The sequence below is a fragment of the Chiloscyllium plagiosum genome, chromosome 40 (genome assembly GCF_004010195.1).
Source record: "Chiloscyllium plagiosum isolate BGI_BamShark_2017 chromosome 40, ASM401019v2, whole genome shotgun sequence".
Lineage (NCBI taxonomy): Eukaryota > Metazoa > Chordata > Chondrichthyes > Orectolobiformes > Hemiscylliidae > Chiloscyllium > Chiloscyllium plagiosum.
This window is the reverse complement of record NC_057749.1, coordinates 4156269-4182817: the sequence shown is the minus strand read 5'-3', so window position 1 is coordinate 4182817 and position 26549 is coordinate 4156269.

Genomic DNA, 26549 nt, shown 5'->3' with positions numbered 1-26549 from the left:
TTTCCTATCTTCCTGGTGGTGGAAATTGAATAAAGATTTGTGCACCTTGTGTCTTTCACTGTGTCTCACACCTGCACACACACACCATGGGTGCTGGGGAAAAATAAGCACTACCGCAGTTAGACGGTAGTGTGGGGGTTAAAGAAGAAAAAAAAGAAAAGAAGAAGAAAAAAAAATGAACATATGTCTCCACTGCCCTTTGATGTGAAGGGCTCTGTTTGTCACTGGCCACTCGGGTGTTTTCCCTTTTGAGAGTTGAAAAAAGAGAAAAAAAACAAGGGGAGTGTCAGAGATTCTGGCAAGAAATCAAGGAATTTTCATGTGTAAATAAAGGGTGACTCGGTGATGAGACGCTGGCCTCTGTGGAATTATTTCACATTGTGCTATTTTAAACCTCTCCCACCAACTTTCTTCTAACCTTTCCAGAATTTCCCCATCCCTGTACACATTCCCGTCACAGAGTTTGGTGTCCTTGTTATATAAAATTAGGTGGTACAGGTAGAAGATCCTCTATCCGAAATGCTCGTGACCAGCTGTTTCTCAGAATTCGGAATTTTTCGGTTTTCAGAATAAGTGACAGTTTAATCGCGAAGTGTTTAAAAATCTTGCCAGAGGAGCAGACTTCTCAGTGCTTGGTCACACACACCCCACCCCACCCCCTCCCACTCCACATCTGAGTGACACGCATCGAGTGGGTTTGAGGAGCGCTGGTTATGGAGGTGGGTGGATAAAAGTTTGTTGTACTTACAGTTTTTGATGTTTGAGATGGAGTTGAAATACTGTTTGTTGAGAGTATGAATTCTCTTGAGGATGTAGTACAGAGTGGGTCCTTTGCAATTCTGAGAGAGTGTGGCCCTCAGCTGAGGCAGGGCAGACTGTAGAGAGGTTAGGTACCGGCGCATTGCTGCAAGCGTGGAGCGGAGGATCTTGATGGAGAACCGTTGCTGGTGTTTTTGAATCTGTAATCTGTACTGTTTGTCCTGTTCGGGTCCGAACTCTGCTGGTTTAAAGGTGGTCCGGAGTCCGTGCCACCCCCTCCCACTTCACATCTGAGTGACACGCATCGAGTGGGTGTCAACTTGGGTTCACTGATTGCTCGCCAAACAACATTGTTAATAAGAAAAAATTTCACAAAAAAACCTTCGGATTTCGGAGCTTTTCGGCTTTTGGATGTTCAGATAAAGGATTTTCTACTTGTATTTGTTCAAAGCTCAAGTCACGTCCTTCACAGAAGGCACATTGAGAATGGTAGGCACTTAAGTGACCAGTAGCGGTTGTGGTTTCTGTTTAAAGTCCATCCAAAAGGCAGCATCTCTGATGGTGCAACACTGCTTCAGTGCTACAATGAAGGGGTTATCCTTAATCCTCTGGAATGAGATTAGGACTCACGGCTTTCTGACCTCGATGCAAAGAATGCTCCTAATTGAATTATGCCTGTCATATCTCAACAGCAATGAATTACGATCATACAGAATAAGGTTAAGTAAATGATGAACAAAGACAGAACTTGCTGGGAAAGCTCAGCTGGTCTGACAGCATCTTTGGAGAGAAATCAGAGTTAACATTTTGTGTCGACTGACCCTTCCTCAGAACTGATGGTAGCTAGGATGGTGGGTCCTAGGCTTATTCCAAAGTGATTAGGATAACCCTTCATTGTAGCACTGAAGCAGTGTTGCACCATCAGAGATGCTGCCTTTTGGATGGACTTTAAACAGAAAACACGACTGCTACTGGTTTTTATGCAGAAGAGGGGTGGAGGGAAGGGATAAGCAATAAATGATGGGTGAGGATAGAGCCCAGAGAGAGAGAGAGAAGAACAGTTGGACAGACAAAGGAGTGGATAACATCTAGCTGGGAGAGTGAACAGCTATTAATGGGGAAAGTTAGTGGCTCAGAATGGATTGTGTGTCATTGTATACTATGTGTTAACAAGGCCTGGTGTGTGGGGTTTGAGGTAAGGCTACCTTAAATAAATGGAGGCTTTAAATGATGTTACACCCTTCTAATTCAAATCCCAGCACCACGGACAATTTATTGAAACTTAAATAGCCCGTAAATGTTTTGAATTCAACTTTTTTCACTTGGTGGTTTAGTTCACTTCCAAGCTTTGGCTCAGTTTTTCAATTTCAAATTGATTTCCACAACATTGACAGGAAGGAAAATTGGAAAATGCTTTCGATTACCAAAGCTCAATGTAAAATATAAAAGTTCTCGACCAGGTCTGTCGTAGTCAGCGCTGGATTGGTGCACGATGGGCAGCAATCTGCATCACAAAATTAAGGATGCCTGTCAGACATCCCTGGGGAAAATATTCAAAAGGTTGAAGGTGTTCCTGAGTAAGAACAGAGAAAAACAAAATTGAAAAATCACAGCATGCTGCAAAGGTGTGTTAGCTAAGCCCTGTCATAATGCTGAGGCTGTTGATAAAGACCTGGGAGAAACGATAGTGGTGATGATAACAGGGCAGTGCTGTATTGAATCTTTATGAAGGTTAACAGCACCTTGGTGAAACTGTTCCGAGAAACCAAAGCACAGAAGTGAACTACAAAGTTCTCTGTAACAGTCAAAAATCATCATGGCGACTTAAAATAGCACAATGCAAGAAATTAGATTGTCTCATTGAGTAATGGAAGATATCTGCAAAGAACCCAAAGCATTTACTTTTGGGAAGCTGGAGAGCCACACCACTCCACCCCAAGCAATGTAGCTGATTGTATGTGAATCCAACAGGATTACTGTAACAGAAATATCCCCCAAAATAAGAACATGAATAATAAGTGTGGTGAGAGAAGAAAGTGAGATGATCTGATCCAGAAAGTGATGAAAAGGTCATAGAGGTTAGCAGGATCCATCCATTCTGCAATCAAAGCACCCTGCCAATCAGAATGCACCTTCACCACAGATGCTGAACGATTATAAATTTAATCAACCTGTATTGGTAGTCCACTGAGGCACCTGTGACTTATAAAGGGTGAATTTAACCATTTAATTTCTCTTTAACCAGAGAAGACTTAAGTTTTCTCTGTTTAAACATTCATTCACACAGGCACTGGAGATGTACACATCAAGAAAATGGCATATAGCTGAATTTTTATCATGGTTTTCTACTCCTTTTAATTATACCAAGTTTCTAATTGGCTATTGCTACAGACAATGGTTGCCAACTGAAGAGTTACACATCATCTCTGACAATCCTGGTTGTATACCTCACATTTCAAGGTAGTGCACATGACTGCATTATCCAATCACATTCAAATGAACACAAGTGATGACGTTATCCAATTGTACCATTAGCATTTTGGAATCCACTTTGGAGGAGGGATGTGATAGCACTGGAAAGGATGCAGAGGAGGTTGACCAGGATAGGCTGGAGAGTTTCAGTGATGCAGGGAGATTGGACAGACTGCGCTGAAAACAATAAATGCTGGAGATCACAGCAGGTCAGGAAGCATCCATGAAGAGAGAGCAAACTCATGTTTCAAGTCTAGATGACTCTTCATCAGTGCTGAAGTGAAGTTTGGAGGGGGCAGCCTTTATGCTATCAAGGGGGTTGGTGTGGCGGTGGTGGGGTGTAAGGTGCTGGTGGAGAAAAGAAATTGAAAGTTCTGATTAAGTGATTAGAATGTGAGAATGGCAGAACGATGGTGTGTCCAACTCTGGGGGTCTGCAGTTTCTCCCATAGTTCAAAGGCTTGGTGGATTGGCCATGCTAAATTACCCATAGTGTTCAGGGATGTACAGGCTAGGTGGATTAGTCATAGGGTTACAAGGTATATGGGTCTCTGTGAGATGCTCTTCAGAGAGTTGGTGTGGATTCGACGGGGTGAATGGCCTGCTTCCACACTGTAGGGATTCTATGATGAACAGTCTTTGACCTGAAACATTAATTGTGCTTCTCCCCACAGCAGATGTTGTCTGACCTGCTGAGCATTATCTGTCCTTACGACATTTTAAACTACCTTATTCTGGATCCTGATCTGTGCAGTTGCACTATTGCATCTTGAGCCTTTGAAATTTTTGGCATTCCCTGACTGAGATTTGCAAGTGGTTGAATTTTGACCTTGATGTTAGACTTACAGTGAAAAGAAGCAATGGTCCCTTTCAGCTGGAGGTTTATAGAGGCTGGCCTGATTGCAAATGGTTTGGGCGGCACTGTGGCTCAATGGTTAGCACTGCTGCCTCACAGCGCACGGGACCCAGGTTCGATTCCAGCCTTGGGCGACTGTCTGTGTGGAGTTTGCACATTCTCCCCGTGTCTGCGTGGGTTTCCTCCGGGTGCTCCAGTTTCCTCCCACACTCCAAAGATGTGCAGCTCAGGTGAATTTGCCACGCTAAATTACCCATAGTCTTAGGTGCATTAGTCTGAGAGAAATGGGTCTGGGTGGTTTACTCTTCGGAGGGTCGGTGTGGACTTGTTGGGCCGAAGGGCCTGTTTCCACATTGTAGGGAATCTAATCTAATCTAAAAAGGTGGAGCTCTGCGATTGGTGGAGGGAGTGGGACGAAGTTCTTAATTTTATCTCAAAGGATATGGGCACCACTGGCTAGGCCAGCATTTACAGTACTGTCCACCCTAAGTTGCCCAGAGAGCAGTGAAGGACCAACCACATTGCTGTTAGTCTGGAGTCACATGTAGACCAGACCAGATGAGGATTGCAGGTTTCCTTCACTATAAATGACATTAGTGAACCAGTTAGTTTTTTTTTACAACTATTAATAGCTGTTAGGTAAAAAACAATAAACATTACAGATGCTCAAGATCTGAAACAAACAAAATCAGAAATTGCTGGAAAAACTCAGCAGGTCTGGTAGTATTTGTGGAGAGAAAAGAGAGTTAACATTTCCAATCCAGTGACCTTTCTTCAGAACAGTGTCCAAGTTGTTGCCATTAGGATAACATTTCATTAAAAAAATTCCAGATTTTTACCAACTGTTCTAGTGGTATTGAAGCACATGTCCCTAGAATACTAGCCGAGAATTCTGGATCATTAATCTGGTTATCCACCACTGCACTACAACCTCCCCACGATAGGCCATGCAAAACTAGAATTCTTGATATTCTGACAGCAAAAATTATGTGAACATTGTTCTTTGACGGCAATTGTTATTTTCAGCAGATGTACAACAGAAACTGGTTAGATTCCATATTAAATTATGCTTCACTTTTTCTAATCGACTTGATCAGAGATGGTATTAGGGTGGCACAGTGGCTCAGTAGTTAGCACTGCTACCTGACAGCGTTAGGAACCTGGGTTCAATTCCACCCTCAGGCAGCTGTCTGCATAGAGTTTGTACATTCTCCCCCTGATTGTGTGGGTTTCCTCCAACAGGGCAAAAATGTGTAGGTTAAATGGATTGGCCACGGGAAATGCAGGGTTACAGGGATGGGGTGGATTTGGGTGGTGCTCTTGACAGGGTCAGTGTGGACTCGATGGGTTGAATGGCCTGCTTCCACACTGTTGGAATTCTATCACATGCTCCTGGAGCATGTGGGATTTGAACCTGGGTCCCCTGGCCCAGAGGTAGGGATACTACCATTGAGAGAAAACAGCAGCCCTGGCATTCATTCTCTGGTTCCTCTAATTCTAGTACGAACAAGATGGCAAAAACTTAGGTAGTTTCATACAGAGCTCATCCGTTACCTTTTCTTCTCTCCTCTAGATTAGATTCCCTACAATGTGGAAACAGGCTCTTCAGCCCAACAGGTCCACACCAACCTCTGAAGAGCAACCTACCCAGACCCATTTCCCTCTGAATAATGCACTGAACACTATGGGCAATTTACCATGGCCAATTCACCTGAGCTGCACATCTTTGTACTGTGGGAGGTATCCTCTGGGTGCTCTGGTTTCCTCCCACAGTCCAAAGATTTGCAGGTTAGGTAAATTGGCCATGCTAAATTGCCCGTAGTGTGAGGTGTATTAGTCAGGCGTGAATGTAGGGAAATGGGTCTAGGTGGGTTGCTCTTCGGAGGGTCAGTGTGGACTTGTTGGGCCACCACTGTGGTGAATCTAAAACCAGAGCACTCAGAGAAAACCCACACAGATACAGGGAGAGTGTGCAAACTCTATGCAGACAGTCACCCGAGGCTGGAATTGAACCTGGATCCCTGGTGCTGTGAGGTAGCGGTGCTAACCACTGAGCCATTATACCATAGCGTTGTGGTTTGCTTCTGCCTTCTTCTCTCTTCTTTCTTATCCTGTCCATGGACCCCTGGCCATGGGCTTCTGACATTGGACTCAATGCAGAGCCAGTGTGGCAGTCTCCTGGCCTGGCATGGTGACCTCCTGGCCTGGCATGGCCTCAGTGTGGACTTACATTCTTGAGGTGTATCCTGGAAGTGCGGACCTGCTGTGGTTAAGTGTTTAAGAATGACTGGAATGTTTGACCTATCAGCTTTATTTCTTTATTATCTACTTAAACTAAGAAGGTCTGCAATATGTAACTTGTAACCTTGTTTTGTATGTTTTACACTATACTATAATTGCTGCAATGTTTAACTTTTAATTTTGCTCTTTCTTTCTACCTTGTTCTTAAGATTCTGTACCTCGGTACTTGTGCCTAAGATGGCACCATAAGCTGCAACATTACATACTTTTCATTGTACTCCCATACTTTTGTACTTGAGTACGCATGACGATAAAATCAAAATCAAAATCTTGCCTTTGGGCTGGAAATCAGAGGCTTGAAGCTCCTTTCCATAAACGTGAAACACAGTCTCATTTTACTCTCGTCATTGCACTGATGAACCAAGGTATCCCGAGCCCCCTCAGATGAGCATGAAAGATACAATCCATGGAAGAGCAGAGTTCTCCCCAGTGCCACAGAGAATATGCTTTCCCTTAATGAATAATGTGAAAGGAATCATCTGGCCGCTATTACACTACAGTTCGTCACAAGCTTTCATGTGCAAATTGGTTGTTGTATTCCTCAGTTTATAACAGTGCTTGCACTTCAAATAGACGTGATTGGCCATAGATCCCTCTGGGATATCCTGAGATCATAGAGAATGCTGTGTAAGCACAACTTGTTCTTGTCTCCCTTCGATTGAAAGCATTCCAGCAATACTGAGCGAGAACCAGGTTCTCAAATATTTATCTGATCATAGCCTTCATCTTGAACAAGTTATTCAATAATAAATGTGCAGATATTTTATGGACTGCAATCACCAAGCAAACGGATACAATTTATTCAATGTATGATTAACTCAATCAATTCAGCCTGGCTGGATTTCAGCTCTGAATCCACAACTGTGCTTGTATAATTATCTAATTTATAAATTTCTATGAAGCACCACCCAGAGGTTGTTTTACTTCTTTGCAAAAACTGGACACCTTGTTTGATGAGAAAAATAGATTTATAATGTATAAGAATTGTAAACTTATTTATTGCTTTGTGCGTGATTATCGAAATAACTCTCCCTGGCATTACTATGCTTTCAGTTATATTGTACCTCTCACATTCTTGGTTGGCATTTCGCAGCCAGTAAAGTCTTTCTTGAAGCATGGTTTCTCAAATGTCAAACTGCACACAGCAGGATCCCATTAAGCAATCAGATGAAATGTTTCCAACTTGAAACCTACCTCAGGGGAGAGAATACAGCAACAAGAAACAGGCCATTTGCCCCAGTTGGTCTAAACCAGCATTTATGTTCCATGTGGGCCTCTTCAGCTAACCGATTTAGCATGTCCTCATCTTTTTTCCCTTCCTGAGCTTCTTCTTAAACACATCTCCAGTCTACAACTTGGCTATTTCTGTGATAAGGCAAAAGTGAGAACTGCAGATGCTGGAGATTAGAGTCAAGATTAGAGTGGCGCTGGAAAAGCATAGCAGGTTAGACAGCATCCAAGGAGCAGGAAAATTGACGTTTCAAAATGATTCCTGATGAAGGGCTCCTGCCCGAAATGTCAATTTTCCTGGCCCTAGGATGCTGCCTGACCTGCTATGCTTTTCCATCACCACTCTAATCTTGACACTATGTCTGTGATAAGTTCCATGTTATTACCATTCTCTGGACAAAGAAGTTTCCCTGAATTCCCAATTGGATTTATCAGTGGCTAATCTGTTTTCATGGCTCATAGTCTTACATTGAGCATAGGAGCAGGCCATTTGGCCCTTCGAGCCTGCTCTGGCATTCTATACAATCATAGTTGATCATCCCACTAAGTACCACATTCCCACTTTCTCCTCCATACCCCTTGATTCCCTTTAGCCCTAAGGACTATATGTAATTCCTTCTTGAGAATATTCAACGAATATTCACTTTCTATGGTAGCGAATTCCACAGGCTCACCACTCTGGGTGAAGATATTTCTCCTCACCTCAGTCCAAAATATTGACCTCCTGGTCATCGGGAACATCCTTCCTGAATTTACCATGCCGGGCCCTGTTTGAATTTGAAAGGTTTCTATGCGATCCCTCTTAATTTTTCTAAACCGATTCTATTTTCTTGTTAATCTCCCCGACAAGCAGAAATATTTTCTCTGGACCTACTCAATATAATGCTTCCATAATCTTAAAAACTTAAATTTAGCTTTACTTTTCTCCAGCGGGAATTTTAACACAGCTGAAGGTTTTGTGTAAGGAATTGTCCTATAGTTCCAGAAAGAGCATCCTCAATTAGCTGAGACGAGATCAATGCTTTCATTCCTCTGGTAACATACATTCTTGTCATGGCAACGCAGAAGGAAATGCTCTGTGTGACTCACAGGAAGCATTAGCATCTGTCAGATGGTTTAAAGTTATTCCTGTGGCTATATATTAATGTTTTAAAATTACATTAGGAAAAAAAATATCAAATTAGTTAAAACTGAAAGTTCTGGTCTTTTTTAAATTCATTTATGGGAACGTGGGCAACACTGGCTGGCCAACATTTGTTGCCTGTCCCTAGCTGCCCATGAACTGAGTGACTTGTTAAGCTATTTCAAAGGGCAGTTGAGAGTCAATCACATTGCTGCGAGTCTGGAGTCACATGTAGGCCAGACTAGGTAAGGATGGCAGCTTCCTTCCCTGAAGGACATCAGTGAACCAGATAGGCTTTTCCTCACAATTGACAATGGACTCACGGTCGTCAGCAGATTTTTAATTCCAGGTTATTGTTGAATTTGAATTCTACCATCTGTCATACCGGGAATTGAACCCTGTTCCCTAGAACATTAACTGAGCTTCTGGATTAATAGCCTAACCAATAATACCACTATGGCATCTCCTCCCCGCATCACAAAATGTATGTTCACTTACAAGAACTCATTATCAAAAGATCTCATTCAGTTTGTTATGACACAGGGTAAACCCCTCTGCTAATTTAAACTAGCAATACAGGTAAGATTCACCCCGTGCTGTAATCTGTTAAAATTCAAGAGGCAAAGAACTATCCCAAAAGTCACTATTTAAAGTAAAAATTGACAACTTTTTTTTCAAGTCTAACCGAGAATATTAACTAATAACTATTTACAATTCCTTTCTCTTATACCTATCTTTTACCTCCCCCTCTACAGTACTAGACCGATAAAAGAAAATCCCGATTGCGATTGCAGAAAAATAATCAAGTTCCAAAAACAGTCAGCTTTGCTGAGTTTCCTCTGTAGATTCTTTCCTCAGGTCAGTTTCGAATTTTTTTTCTGTGCAAACTCTCAGAGAGCGCTTACTAACAGCCTACGTCTGTTAGTCTTTTGGCTGTTCTCTTTGCCACTCTGGATAACTGTTCAAAGTGGCTGATATTTATAGCTGAAAATGTGTTGCTGGAAAAGCGCAGCAGGTCAGGCAGCATCCAGGGAGCAGGAGAATTGATGTTTCGGGCATGAGCCCTTCTTCAGGAATCTTCAGGAATTATTCCTGAAGAAGGGCTCATGCCTGAAACGGCGACTCTCCTGCTCCTTGGATGCTGCCTGACCTGCTGCGCTTTTCCAGCAACACATTTTCAGCTCTGATCTCCAGCATCTGCCATCCTCACTTTCTCCTGGCTGATCTCCTGCTACAGAAAACATTGGTTTTAATATTATCAAAATACTAAATTCAAACTTGATTAGAGTTTGGTATCTTTGGGCAAAATTTAAACTGTTTGGCCGAATTTGAATTTGTTTTTGCCTCATAGCAACCCAGCTATTCTAGCTGTTTCAACCAAATGTCACATTGTTACTTTGTTCCAGACTCTCTATGCTTCTCTAAGTCCTTGCTAGCTTTTCAATTCTCATTATAACAAGATCCAAAGCTACACGGTTAGAGTGGGTAATGGGAACCATTGTTAGCCACTAACAGTCCCCATTAACAGCTATTCAACCTCTTAGCCAGGTCATTATCCACTCCTTTGTCTTCTGTCTCTTTGGATCTATCATTTATTCCTTACATCTTCCATCAACCCCATCTTCTGCATAAAAATTGACATTTTCCTCGCTACCATCAGTTCTGAGGAAGGATCAACAAGACCTGAAGCTCTGACTTTTCTTCACAGATGCTGCCAGACCTGCTGAGTTTTACCAGAAATCTTGGTTTTTGTTTGTGAATGGGAATCTTGGCTTGTTCTGCGGTGAGGTATCAGAGACCTAATCAGCTGAATACCATCTTCCTTGGGACTCCAAAATACTGACCTGTCTGTTTCTCCCTGATGTATCCATGGTGCACTGACCTGTTCAATTTATTCTTGAGATATGAGTAACATCAGAATGCAAGTTATTTGTGACTCATTCCTGGCTGTGTCAAGTTGAATGAGAGAGAACTACATAGTGCAAGAAGGAATCACCTGATGGCCTAGGTGGACAATTATGACCGGTCCTCTTCCCACAGTTGGTGTTTTGCAACAATGGAACAATTTCCATTCACAAATGACTAGCCAACATGGAATTTGAACAATTGATTTGTTAATCTAATGTATGAACTTTTTATAATTATTAGACGTATTTATTCAACATCAAAACATTATGATTATATCTGTGTTCTATTGTTCTTATTCCACTTTCAATTTTTAGCTACAGAAAATCTCGCATGCAGCCATTATTGAACACTGCCTGACCTGCTGTGCTTTTCCAGCGACACACTCTCAACAAATGCTCAAATTTTGCTGCAGAAAAAATGTCTTCATTATTCACTATGCTATGCAATCTTCTTCTTCTTGCCATTTATTAGATTCGATTCCCTACAGTGTGGAAACAGGCCCTTCAGCCCAACAAGTCCACACCGACCCTCCAAAGGGTAACCCACCCAGACCCATTTCCCTCTGACTAATGTACCTAACACTGTGGGCATTTTAGCATGGTCAATTCACCTAACCTGCACATCTTTAGACTGTGGGAGGAAACCAGAGGAAACCCACGCAGACCCTGGGAGAATGTGCAAACTCCACACAGACAGTCACCTGAGACTGGAATCAAACCTGAGACTCTGGTGCCATGAGGCAACAGTGCTAACCACTGAGCCACTGTGCCTCCCTCCATCACAAGATTCTGAAGCAGTCTGTGTCCATACGCAGCAGATCTGGATAATATCCAGCCTTGGACTGATAAGTAGCAAGTTATATTTACACCACATAAGTGCCAACCAATAACCATTCCATATGTGAGAGAAGTTAACCATCTCTCCCTGACATTCAATGATATTACCATCTCTGAATTCCTCAAGTTCAACCCATGGGGATTGCCATCGACCAGAAACTGAATTGGACTCACCATATCCATACATGGTCTACAGGTCAGAGGCTAGGAATTCTGTGGCATCTAATATACACCTCCTGGTTCCCCAAGGCCTGTTTATCTACAAGGCAAAAGTCAGGAATACTTCCACTTGCCTGGCTGAGTGCAGTTCAAATAACAGTTGAGAAACTCAACATCATCCAGGAGGAAGCAACCCACTTGATTGGCACCCCATCCAGCAGAGTCTTCACCACTGACGGTGAGCAGCAATGTGTACCATCTACAAGATTCATTTTCATCATTCACCAAGGCTCTCTCAACTGCACTTTTCAAACCTGTGACCTCTACCACCTAGAAGAAAAAGACAGGAGGAACACTATGACCTAAGGATCTTCTCCGATTCAAATGCCATCCAGATTTGCCAATCTATCACTGTTCCTTCAGTGTTGCTGGATCAACATCCTTGAACTCCCTCCTTAAAAAGACTATCGGTATATCTATAACAGATGGACTGTAGTACATTAAGAAGGCAGCTCATCACAGCAATCTCAGGGGCACTTAAGAACAGGCAATAAATAGTGATGGCCACATCCCAAGAACAAACCTTTAAAAAACTTGCCAAAGAAAACTTCAATTTGGAATTGATTTTTGTACTTAATCTACAAACATGCAAGTTAGAAGACAAAGTTCTTCCAAACCTGTTCTGCAATTCAATAAGATCATGGCTCTGCTGATTTCAACCTCAAATCTGAACTATCTGTGTTCCTGGAGTTCCCTCTGATCCAGGGTCAGGAATGGGAGTTCTGTCTGATCCAGGGTCAGGAATGAAAATTCTGTCTGACCTGGGGTCAAGGGTTAGAGTTCTGTCTGATCTGGGCTCATGGGTGAGAGCCCTGGCTTTAGTGATCAAAACTGAGAATCCTTTCAATTGACAATTGGGACTGGTTTTCACCCAACTATTTTACAAGAATGTATCCAACCTTGCATTAAAAATGTTCAAGGAATCTGTTTCCACCACCATTTCAGGAAGAGATGTTGTGAAACCAGAAAGGGTTCAGAAAAGATTTACAAGGATGTTGCCAGGGTTGGAGGTGTTTGAGCTATAGGGAGAGGTTGAACAGTGCTGAAAATGTGTTGCTGGAAAAGCACAGCAGGTCAGGCAGCATCAAAGGAGCAGGAGAATCGACGTTTCGGGCATGAGCCCTTCTTCAGGAATGGGCTGAAGAAGGGCTCATGCCCAAAACATCGATTCACCTGCTCCTTGGATGCTGTCTGACCTGCTGTGCTTTTCCAGCAACACATTTTCAGCTCTGATCTCCAGCATCTGCAGTCCTCACTTTCTCCTCGGAGAGGTTGAACAGGCTGGGGCTGTTTTCCCTGGAACGTCGGAGGCTGAGGGTTGACCTTTTAGAGGTTTATAAAATCATGATGGGCATGGATAAGATAAATAGACAAGGTCTTTTCCCTGGCATGGGGAGTCCAGAACTAGAGGGCATAGGTTTAGGGTGAGAGGGGAAAGATATAAAAGAGACCTACGGGGCAATTTTATTACGCAGAGCGTAGTGCGTGAATGGAATGAGCTGCCAGAGGAAATGATGGAGGCTGGTATGATTGCAGCATTTAAAAGGCATCCAGATGAGTACATGAATAGGAAGAGTTTAGAAGGATATGGGCCAAGTGCTGGCCAATGGGATTAGATTGGGTTGGGATATCTGGTTGGCATGAGTTGGACCAAAGGGTCACTTTCTATGCTGTACATCTCTATGACTGTAAGAGAGTTCCAAATAGTAACGACTCTCTGAGAGAAAATAAAATAACATCATCTCTTCATGAATGATCAAGTCTTGATTTTTAGATTCTCAGACTTCGAGTTCTAGATTTTCCCATGAAAGGAAATATTTCCCCACAACCATGATGTCAACATCCCTCAAGCACTCATGTATGTTTTTCAATCACGTCAATTCTTACTCTTCACAACTTCAATAGATACAAGCCTAGACTTCCCAACTATTCTTCATAAAACAACCTATCCACTAATTCCAGCAAACCTTCTCTGAAGTGCCTCCAATGCATTGGAATCCTTAAAAAAGGGAACCAATACTAATATCTTCCACTGCCTCCTTTGGCAGTTTATTCTATACACGAATCACCCTCTGCATGAGAAAAGTTACCCCTCAGGTCCTTTTTAAATCTTTCCCCTCCCACTTCCAACCTATGACCTCTAGTTTTGGACTACCCCACTTTAGGAAAAAGACTACCTTATCCATCCCCCACATGATGATATAAACCTCTGTAAGGTTTATAAACCTCTGTAACCTCAGCTCCTGACACTCTGGGGAAGAAAACCCAGCCTATTCAGCCTTTCCCTACAGTTCAAATCATCCGGTCCTAGCAATATTATTGTAAATCTTTTCTGCACCCTCTCAAATTTAACAACATCTTATTTGTAGAAGGGAAGCCAGAATTGTACACAGCATTCTAAAAGTGCTCTACCCAACATCACCACAACGTGATGCCCCAACTCAATGTTCCAACCAATGAAGGCAAGCATGCTAAACGCTTTCTTCATCACACTGTCTGTGAATCCACTTTCAGGGAACTATGCATCTACATCCTTTAGTCTCTTTGTTTGACAATGCTCCCTTGGGCCTACCTATAACTGTATAAATCCTGCCCTTGTTTGCCTTAGCAAAATGCAACTCACATTTATCTAAAGTAAACTCCGTCTGCCATTCCTCGGCTCAACGCCCATCTGAGCAAAGTCCTGCTGTACTCTTAGATAATCTTCTTCACTGTGTCATTTTGGTGTCATCTACAAACTTACTAACCATGCCACCTATATTTGCATCCAGATCATCTGTGTAAGTGACGAAAAGCAGTGGATCCAGCACAGATCCTGAATGATCGAGATTTTACTTGAGATTAGCCATTGACTGATCTCATTCCTCAAACTGTTTCAAGTCATTCAAATCTTTTACTGTATTACTCCTCAAGACCTTTCAGCTTCATTATTCTAATTCTACCAAAGATTTAGCCTTTTGTCAGTGTAAGTGCTATGGTTGTCCAGCCTCCTCAATGGTCTTTTTCTCTTTTTGCTTTTTTTTTTCACGTTGGACTCTTAAACATGTTGTTTCAGTGGTTGTTTGGTTTCTTCTATGTCCTGCTGTAGTTCACTGGTGAGAACATCAATTCTGCCATTTAATTCAAAAAGAACTATTTTGCAAGTGATTTGCAGCTCTTTGTTGATGTTGTATATTGTCACTTTTTCTTTCATAGGACTGTCACTTGCTCCAGTATCGCTTTGAGCTGAAGCCAACATTTCAGTAGCTGTTTCTGCAGAGTCTGATTCATGCGATGTTCCAGTTCTACTAGATCTTCTGTAAAATCTTTTCATTAAATTGATCATACAGACTTAATAGTTCATCTTGCTAACCTTCTTTCAGATTATGGTTAACCTTTCTAAATTGAGCAGATGTATCCCTTGGGGATGTCATCATCTCAGAGATGGTCTTCTTGAGTTTGGATTAATGCTGAGCTGTTTGTCTCCATCGTTTTCTTTTGAGCTTAATTTTTTCTCTCTAGATCAGTGAACTGAGTGCAATGTTCCTCTTATCTGTTGTATTCAATTCTACAAGCCTTTCTTGAATAGTCTGCAGAACTATCCGTTGTTTCTGAGATGTTGGACTAATGCCACGTATTGTGCAAGGTCATGGTTTGGAGGTATACGTGCAATTGCTGGACCAGCCATCTTCATGATGTAAAATATCTGCTCTGTCCACAGGTTATACTTGCACATCCACACTACTGTTCCTGCATATGGAATTAGTGAAGCAGTGTATATTGAAAGCTTTGCAGTTGTAGGTTTCATTCCAGCTGAAGATAGTACAGGGCAAATCAGATCCCAGAATTCAATCTTGCTTCATAAATCATTTTTTAAAATTTAATATGGCGGCCTTTCACTGCAACATAACACAAAAGGCTGCAGATCTGCTTTTGAAAATAAAATAAATGTTTATTGAACAAGGGAAAATAAGGAAAACAAGCTAAGTTATAGAAACAAAGAAACTAGGAGCAGAAAATTCAACCCGCAAGTCTGTTCTGCTATTCAATGTGATCATAAGTCCAATATTGTCCCCATACCCTTGATGTATTTAACATCTAAAACATAATCAAACTCTTTCTTGAATATATTCACTGAACATATTCCATATCTTGGATTATAATGTTGTTTGAAAGTTTTCAAAACTCACAGCAATATAAATCCTAACACTTCTCTCATGCCATCAGTTCAAGTTTATCAATATCCAGAGAGATATTTCCTTCCCTATCAAATCTGTGCATTTGTCTTAACTGGGTCTTTGCAATTCCAGTCCTGTGAGCTGCAAGATCTTTTCTTTTGAACGATCACACTAGAGAGCTCAGACTTTCTGACTGCTTTAATAATCACCAGAGTTTTGATCAAACAGTGCAGTCGGAAAGTTTTCACAAACTGCAACCCTTGTACTCATTCCATTAAGTTCTCTCGGAAAAGATTTAATAGGATGTCACCGAGGTTGGAGGGTTTGAGCCATAGGGAGAGGCTGAATAGGCTGGGGCTGTTTTCCCCTGGAACATCAGAGGCTGAGGGAAGACCTTATAGAGGTTTATAAAATCATGAGGGGTATGAATAGGGTAAATAAGCAAAGTATTTTCCCTGGGGTTGGGGAGTCCAAAACTAGAGGGCATGGGTTTAAGGTGAGAGAGGGAAGATTTAAAAGGGACTTAAGGGGCAATGTTTTCACGCAGAGGGTAGTGTATGGACAGAATGAACTACCAGAGGAAGTGGGGGAGGCTGGTACAATTGCAGCATTTAAAAGGTATCTGGATGGGCATGCGAATAGGAAGAGTTTAGAGGGAGATGGGCCGAGTCCCATAAATGGGACCAGATTAGGTTAGGATATTTGGTCTGCATGGACATGTTGGACAGAAAGGTCTGTTTCCGTGGTATATGTTTTTATGTCTCAATGACTCTTAGAAATTTCCTTTCTCGGGGGGATAAATTGATCTTGCATTTGACTGTATTAGTCTCCTTCAAACTAAATTCAGAAGCTTTCACCTAAACTTTAAAACATTGCTCACCTTCACTTTAGCTAAGCAAATAGCTTAATTTTCTTTTCCCGTCTATCATAGAAACACCATAGTATATAAACAAACTTCTATCAATACTTCAAGGGGCCCTCAGTTATCTGCTCTCTCATTCATATTGGTTTAAAGACATGATTCCCAAATGACTGACCAAGCTAATTATTAAAGCCATTCACAAAATAAGGAGACCAACACCCACATGCCATTAGTTTCAAACTCTAAAAGAAAAAAAAAGATAAATCACACTTATTTCATCTCTTTAGCTTCAAATATTTAAAGATACTTGATTTTTAGCATTCAGCAGGATAGTCTATTGACACTCGAGAGAAGGCTGGAGGGTTTGAGCTGTAGGGAGAGCCTGAATAATCTGGGGCTATTTTCCATTGAGCGTCAGGGGTTGTGGGGTGACCTTATAGAGGTTTGTAAAATCATAGGGAGCATGGATAAGGTCTTTTCCATGGGGTGGGGGCGTCTCAAAACAGAGAGAAGAGATGAAAGGGGGAAGATTAAAAAGGGACCTAAGGGGCATCCTTTTCAGAAAAACGGTGGTGTGTGTATGGAATGAGCTGCCATAGGAAGCGATGGAGGCTGTTACAATCACAGCATTTAAAAGGCATCTGGATGGGTACATAAATAGGAAGGGTTTAAAACGATATGGATCAAATGCTGGCAAATGGAACTAGATTAATTTCGGATATCTGGCCAGTGTGGATGAGTCGGATGGGAGGGACAGTTTTGGTTCTGTACTGCTCTATGACTCTAGAGTTGCTCTAGAGAGAGCTCTCTGTGTCAATCTTAGTCAGCAATGAATAGTTTTCTGAGGACAGCTCATTTGAGCTGTTACAAACACGTTAGATGGCTTTCCCATGAGATTTCCAATCTAAAATATGTAATCACTACTCATTGTCTCTTTGTATATATATAAAATCAGATTCAGGTTTGTTAAGCATTTCATATATGCCTTTGGTGGCATGCCAGATGGTCTAAGCTGAAGCTTGAGGGTACTCCTTGTGTGAATTCTGTTTGGGTCAGTGCACTGCTCATTGTAGCAGCATAAGTCTTTGCTCTAATGAACTGTCACTGCCAATGGCCCTTTTTGCCTGACATGCTTTTCAAACTTGATTGAAAGGTGAACATTGCCTACCGAAGGCTGCATTTTCCACATGTCTTGCTGCATTTTTTGGTGCTCTCATAATCGTGTCAAGCTTATTCTCAGGACCTGTTAGGTCTGTTGAGTCATAAGGGTCACTTACATCCAAACTTCAGTTGCTCTTCCATGCTGAAGTTCTTTGGTTTGTTTGACAAATCTTACCAGCTCAACAATTTTGCAACAAACACAGAGAATGCTGGAGAAACTCAGCAGGTCTGGCAGCTTCTGTCGGGAGAAATAGAGTTAATGCTTAGAGTCTGGTGTGATTCTTCTTCAGAACTTGAACTTTAGGTTCTTCTGAAGAACAGAGACTGGATAGTGACACTGGAAAATTTCCAATACCCACCTCCAGGACAAAAGAAAATGTCCCAAAGACCTTAACTCAGCCATCAAAATTGTTTGGGTGTTGAGAACAGTAGAAAACAGAAAATATTGTTGATGCCATCATAAGGATTATCTTTGATGAGGAGCTTGGTGTAAGAAAATGTAGGACAAAGAGTGTCACACATTATAGACAACACTTTGATCTTCCAAGGAATAATGAGCTGATATTAGTGCTTCATTTGTAGTTAAACTCAGATCCTTGAGGGTATTCATCTGAGATGCATTGAAGCATCATGTAATGCTAATTTTTTTCTTTAGTATTTCTGAAGAAAGGCAAATTCTTTCAAAGCTTTTTCAATTTTCAATAGTTCATTGTAAACTAACATTTACACAGCATTACAAGAGTGATGATTGATTGGTTCATGGACCCTTCCCTTATTGCATTGCCAAATCCACCAAAATTTATTTCTATTTTACCAAATCTTTGACTATTATGCAATAGACTAACCTTTGCAAGAATCTGTTGGTTAACTCTAAGATTGTCATGAGCTATGATGCATATTCGTTAGTTTAATGTAATGCCTTACAATTATAACTCAGTTACACATGTCTACACAATAAGTTAGATCTCTGTTTTAGTCCAAGTTTATCCTCCCTTTCTTCAGGCACTATGCCCAAAGAGTGCATGGATGACCATGTGCTCCTATTGGATTGGCCAATGACTATGCTGGGCAAAGAAATGTTGAAAGAATTTACCAGACTGTTACTCAAAATGTTTAGCTGTGTTATAAATCCACTTTTTGTGACTATTAGGTCCTTGAGGTGGAACTGCTGACTCAGATATAGCTATCCTTTTCACTGTACGACAAGATCATAGAATGGGTAGCATGGTGGCTCAGTAATTAGCACTGCCGTCTCACAAATCCAGGTTCAATTCCAGCTACTGTCTGTGTGGAGTTTGCACATTCCCCCATGTCTGCATGGGTTTTCTCCGGGTGCTCCGGTTTCCTCCCACAGTCCAAAGATGTGCGGGTTGGGTGGATTGGCCAGGATAAATTGCCCATAATGTCCAGGTTAGGTGGATTAGCCATAGGAAATGCATGGATACAGTCAGAGATGCTCTTTGGGGGAAATCAGTGTGCACTCAATGGGCCGAATGGCCTGTTTCTACACAAGGATTCTATGAATTCCTACAGTGCAGGAAGGCGATGTTTAGCTCATCAGGTCTGCACCAACCTTCAAACCCAGTCAATATGGGCAGAAGACACACACCCACAATGACAGACAGTGGGGCAGCACAGTGGCTCATGGTTAGCACTGCTGCCTCACAGCGCAACGGACCCAGACTTGAGTCCAACCTTGGGCGACTGTCTATGTGGAGTTTGCATATTCTCCCTGTGTCTGCATGGGTTTTCTCCCACAGTCCAAAATGTGCAGGTCAAGTGAATTGGACATGCTAAATTGCCCGTACTGTTAGGTAAAGGGAAATTGGTCTGGGTGGGTTACTCTTCGGAGGGTCGGTGTGGACTTGTTGGGCCAAAGGGCCTGTTTCCACACTGTAGTGAATCTAACCTAATCTTCAGTTACCCAAAGCTGGGATTGAACCCAGGTCCCTGGCACTGTAAGATAGCACTGCTAACCACTGCACCACCATGCCACCCATCTCTGGCCCATTATTCCCTGTCACAAGTTAAGTTGAGCAAATATGAAACCCAAATTGCCACAACTCTAATTTCAGATGGTTGGGTTTATGAACATAGTTCTATAATAGGTAAGAATATTGTCTATTAGTCCTTATGTTCACAGGAAACACAGTAACAGAGACTCAGTAACCATCAATATAATGTCTCCTATGATAGTGAGGCTCATTTTGCAGTTCCTCCATTAGCATCTTGATCGCTCAAGTTTACTGATGGTCTTGTCACTTTTCCACTACTTTAAAAGCAATAAGGTTTGTTTTTTTTCCCCCTATTATTGTTCAGTTTGTTCAAACTCCCTTGGCTAAAATGAGCTGGCAACCAACCTGAACTACATTTCACCACATCAGGAAACAGAGCATCAATGAATCACTTAGTGCTGTCTATGCTTTTTCTCTCCAGCCTGCTAACTACATACATTTGCAGTACTTGTAGTGTACAGTATAGACCATATATTTCATAATACAGTATATAAATATGTCAATAAGCTGTACTAAGTCACTTAGTCAATGCTTTTGGCAGTACAATTTACAATGTGTTTCAGTAAAATGCATTAAGCAATACAGAGATGTCTCCCAAGTGTTTTACCGATTGTTTAGATGGAGATTAAAAAGTACCTTTCAGATAATACCATTTTAGGATACAGTGTGAGAGTAATGTGAGATTGTGTGTGATGGCGTTAAATGTAGTATGTTTACAAAGGAAGAGGTACTTTTGGATGTATGGGCTAAAATTTCATACAGTTTTGTCAATAAATTCAGACAGCACAATGTCACTTTCTGGTTCGACCTTTCCACTGGTCATACACAAACCTAAAATTCTGAGGAAGGGTCACTTGACCAGAAACAAAAACTCTCTCCACAGATGCTGCCAGACCTGCTGAGCTTTTCCAGCAATTTCTGTTTTAGTTACAAATTTAAATGCCTTCCCAGTTACTTGATGTGACTAGTACATACTTGATTTAAATTAGGTTTAGTATAAAAAATGATCAATCAAGTTTCTTTAATAAACAACAAAACCTTTGATTTAAAATGAAAATAAAACTTATTTGGCAAATATTTAAAGTTGATTAATATACAGTTGGAAATCTTGAAGTATAAATATTTACCCTGCGAAATAATACCTACATACATGGACACACACCAATTTAAAGAAAAGAATAAATATCTTTCTCTCCATTGATTAATTTTGAAAATAACAACCTTAGCCAATAATTATTAATGTTTGATGAACAAAATGGGATAAGATATGAAATGTTCAACATCTATTTTTTCTGACACGCATAGAAGGGGTGTCAGTAAACATAAGCACTTGTCACTGGAACTCTCGCAGACATAGGGGAATTATCAGGACTTCAGAGGTTTTTTTTGAGAAAACGGCTGTAGTTTTGAACTGTCACACTGAACTCTTCAAAACTGTCCTCTTAAAATGTCACTGGAGAAGCTGGGGTAGCTTCCCTTAGCAGATTGTACCCCAATGAAATTCCCAACAATATCCCCAAAACTATGTATGTCCTGACAGCCATTAACATCGGCCTGTGACTTGCAGTAAACACGATAAACGCTCCTTCACCTCCGAAAGCTAGTGCTTCCAATTAAACCTGTTGGACTATAACCTGGTGTTGTGTGATTTCTAACTTTGCAGTAAACAAGATAGCTTAAGTCATGTGAATTCCAGAATGTGACTTAAAAATATGTCCTGATATCCTTTTGGTTAGATTTCCAATAGTGAAGGAACAGGCCATTTGGCCCAACAAGTCCACACCGACCCTCTGAAGAGTAACCCACCCAAACCCATTTCCCTCTGACTATTGCACCGAACACACTATGGTCAATTTAGCATGGCCAATTCACTTAACATCTCTGGATTGTGGGAGGAAACCGGAGCACCCAGAAGAAACCCACACAGACACGGGGAGAGCATGCAAACTCCACACAGACAGTCGCCCCCTTTCAAAAAAAAGGAGTCTCAAATAACTGCACAGAGGCCGGTATCCCATCACCAAGTAACTCTTTAATTATTTGTGCACAGTAGACTGGCTGTGACCAGTCAGCTCAGAGACAGTCCCTGAACTGAGGAAATTCTGAATCCCCTGTTTTTTTTTTGTTGCTTCCCCACTACACTACTGCCACACAGTAGTAATGTTCATGGTCCTCAGCGTCCATGTGTGTGTGTATGTATGTGTGTGTGTGTGTGTTTGTGCAGGTGTAAGATACAGTGAAAAACAGTGAAAATTACTTTATTAACACTACACTACCAGAAAAGACACCTGTAAGGCCAATGAGTCCCCTGTTTGTTTTGTTTTATTTCCTTTTTCTTTGTTTTTTGTCCCGACATTGCCACCTGACAGCGGTAGTGTGGGGACAAAAAAAAAGGAAAATATGCCTCACAGCGGTCGTGTTTATTTTTCCCCAGTACCCATGTCGTGTGTGTGCAGGTGTCAGAGTGAAGAACAAGTGTGTAAATCTCTATTCAGTTTCCACCACCAGGAAGAAAGGAAACACCCGAGTGGCCAGTGACAAGCAGTGTCCTTCTCATCAAATGGCAATGCTGTGTGATCAGACAGTGAAGGGGAGGGCAGGGATTAAATCAAAATAGAGTTGGAGGGGGAAATAATGCACTCCACTCCCTGTGATGCCCACCTCTCCCTGAACAGCTCCAGGGTATCGGTGGCCACCGCGTGCTCCTTCTCCAAGGACACCCGGGCTCTAACGTAACTGCGGAAGAGGGCGAGTCCCTGTTTATTTTTTAAAAAAATTTCTTTTTTCTTTTTTCTTTTTTTCTTTTTCCCCCCCACACTACCGCCTAACTGGGGTAGTGCTTATGTTTTCCCCAGCACCCGTGTTGTGTGTGTACATGTGTGAGACACAGTGAAAGACACAAGGTGCGCAAATCTTTATTGAAATTTCCACCACCAGGAAGAAAGGAAACACCCGAGTGGCCAGTGACAAGCAGTGCCCTTCACATCAAAGGGCAGTGCTGTGTGATCAAGGCAGTGAAGGGGAGGGTAGGGACTAAATCAAAATAGAGTTGGAGGGGGAAATAATGCACTCCACTCCCTGCGGTGCCCACCTCTCCCTGAACAGCTCAGAGGTGTTGGTGGCCACCATGTGCTCCTTCTCCAGAGACATCCGGGCTCTGACATAACCGCGGAAAAGGGCGAGTCCACTGTTTATATTCTTTTTTTCTTTTTTTTCTTCTTTTTTTCTTCTCTTTTTCTCTGAAATAACTCCACAAAGCCCGGTATCCCTTTATTTCACTGATCCAGTTTCCTCAGAGCCAACTCTCAGAATGAGCACAACCTCTGAAAGTTCTGGGTTTTTTTTTACCCTGAAAGTCCAACACAGCTGAGGCCTATTCTGCTCTTAATATTTCTGCTCCAAAAGAAATAACTCGACAAAGGCTGGTACCCTGTGCCCAAGTCACTCTTTATGGAGAATTCTTGACTCTGATCCAGCTCCCTCAGAGCTAGCTCCCAGAATGACCAGAACCTTTGATACTCCTGTTTTTTAAAAAAATTTTTTTACCCCACACTACCGCCTAACTGCGGTAGTGCTTATTTTTCCCCAGCACCCATGACGTGTGTGTGTGCAGGTGTGAGACGCAGTGAAAGACACAAGGTGCACAAACCTTTATTCAAATTTCCATCACCAGGAAGAAAAGAAACACCCGAGTGGCCAGTGACAAGCAGTGCCCTTCACATCAAAGGGCAGTGCTGCGTGACCAAACAGTGAAGGAGAGGGCAGGGATTAAATCAAAATAGAGTTGGAGGGGGAAATAATGCACTCCACTCCCTGCGGTGCCCACCTCTCCCTGAACAGATCCAGGGTGTTGGTGGAGACCGCGTGCTCCTTATCCAGAGACACCCGGGCTCTAACATAACTGCAGAAGAGGGCAAGTCCCCTGTTTTCTTTTAATTTTATTAAACAAATTACAAAAAACATTTACAGCTGTACACAAGAGACAGCAATTTTATAAGGGAGAGGAGCAGCAAAGCTAGGCCCCAAACCCAATCATTCAACCATTTTACAGGGAGATGAGGATAAACCTCAAATCCCAGTTCCACCTATGACAAGACAGTGACAATGACAGTTGTACATTAGACAATACTGTTACATACAAAAGTGCAGACAGTACAGACCCAGCAAGCCCCCGCCCCTCCCACCTTCCGACCACTCTAAGGCAGCCCGCCCCTATCCATCTTCCAGCTCTCGGTCCACCCCATGCTCCTTCCAGTTCTCGGTCCACCCTGACACACCTTTCGACCACCTCTAGGACAGCCTGCCCCAGTACCCGCCCGTGGTGACAGCGGTCAGGAAGGCCTACCCACCTTCCGGCTTCACTAACCACCCTCAGCACCTTTCGACCACCTCTGGGGCAGCCCGCCCCGGTACCTGCCCGGGGTGACAGCGCTGAGGACGGCTATCTGACTTCTGGCTCTCAGTCTGCCCCTATGTACCATTGGGCTCTCACCCACCCTGGTGCGCCATCCGGCCAGTAGGCTATCCTGGCACACCTTCCGGCCACCTCTAGGACAGCCCATCCCCTTCAGCTAGGGCTCTCTGATTGGCCCAGGTTAACAACCCCAATCAGGGATATTATAGTTAATAAGACCCAACTCTTGATCACTGCAAAGCTCAAGTATCTCTTCAAACTTCAAAATAATCATTTTCGACAATCCTTTTGACACACGTTGAAATTTTAAAAATGTGATTTATCTTCATAACAATGGAGTCAACATTCTATTATTTTCCTTATTCTCTCAAAGGATGTGATCCTCACTGGAAAAGCTACCACTTATTGCCATCACTAATCACTCGGGATTCGGGATCAGTTCCTGCGGATTGGAGGGTGGCTAATGTTGTACCACTTTTTAAGAAAGGTGGGAGAGAGAAAGCAGGAAATTATAGACCAGTTAGTCTGACCTCAGTGGTGAGAAAGATGTGAAGATGGACGAGGGAGATCCAGTAGATTTAGTGTACCTGGACTTTCAGAAAACTTTTGATAAAGTCCCACAGAGGAGGTTAGTGAGCAAAATTAGGGCGCATGGTATTGGGGACAAAGTACTAACTTGGATTGAAAGTTGGTTGGCTGATAAGCAACAAAGAGTAGTGATAAACGGCTCCATTTCGGAATGGCAGGCAGTGACCAGTGGTGTACCGCAGGGATCAGTACTAGGACCGCAGCTTTTTACAATATATGTCAATGGTATAGAAGATGGTATTAGCAATAACATTAGCAAATTTGCTGATGATACTAAGCTGGGTGGCAGGGTGAAATGTGAGGAGGATGTTAGGAGGTTACAGGGTGACCTGGACAAGTTAGGTGAGTGGTCAGATGCATGGCAGATGCAGATTAATGTGGATAAATGTATGGTTATTCACTTTGGTGGCAAGAACAGGAAGGCAGATTACTACCTAAATGGAATCAATTTAGGTAAAGGGGCAGTACAGAGAGATCTGAGTGTTCTTGTACCCCAGTCAATGAAGGTAAGCATGCAGGTACAGCAGGTAGTGAAGAAGGCTAATAGCATGCTGGCCTTCATAACAATAGGGAATGAGTATAGAAGCAAGGAGGTTCTTCTGCAGCTGTACAGGTGAGACCACACCTGGAGTACTGTGTGCAGTTCTGGTCTCCAAATTTGAGGAAAGACATTCTGGCTATTGAGGGAGTGCAGCGTAGGTTCACGAAGTCAATTCCTGGAATGGCGGGATTCCTTACGCTGAAAGACTGGAATGACTGGGCTTGTATACCCTTGAGTTTAGAAGACTGAGAGGGGATCTGATTGAGACATATAAGATTATTAAAGGATTGGACACTCTTGCGGCAGGAAATATGTTTCCGCTGATGGGTGAGTGCCGAACCTGAGAACACAGCTTAAAAATATGGGGTAGACCATTTAGGACAGAGATGAGGAGAAACGTCTTCACCCAGAGAGTGGGACTGTGTGGAATGCTCTTCCCCAGAGGGCAGTGGAGACCCAGTCTCTGGATTCATTTAAGAAAGAGTTGGATAGAGCTCTCAAGGATAGTGCAATCAAGGGTTATGGAGAAAAGGCAGGAACAGGATACTGATTAATGATGATCAAACATGATCATATTGAATAGTGGTGCAGGCTCGAAGGGCAGAATGGCCTACTCCTGCACCTATTGTCTATTGTCTATTGTCACTCTGTAGAAGGTGTGGTGAGCGACCTGCTCGAACTGCTGCAGTCCATGTGGTGTTATACACCTGCAGCACAATGGAAAGGAGTTCCATTGTGCTACAGGTATTGGAACGTAGACTACACCTCCTCCCACCCTGCCCCCTGTAAAAATGCCATCCCATATTCCCAATTCCTTCGTCTCTGCCGCATCTGCTCCCAGGAGGACCAGTTCCAATACCGTACAACCCAGATGGTCTTCTTCTTCAAAGACCGGAGTTTGCCCCAGACGTGGTCGACGATGCCCTCCACCGCATCTCCTCCACCTCCCGATCCTTCGCCCTTGAGCTCCGCCCCTCCAACCGCCACCAGGACAGAACCCCACTGGTCCTCACCTACCACCCGACCAAACTCCATATACAGCATATCATCCGTCGTCATTTCCGCCACCTCCATACGGACCCCACCACCAGGGATATATTTCCCTCCC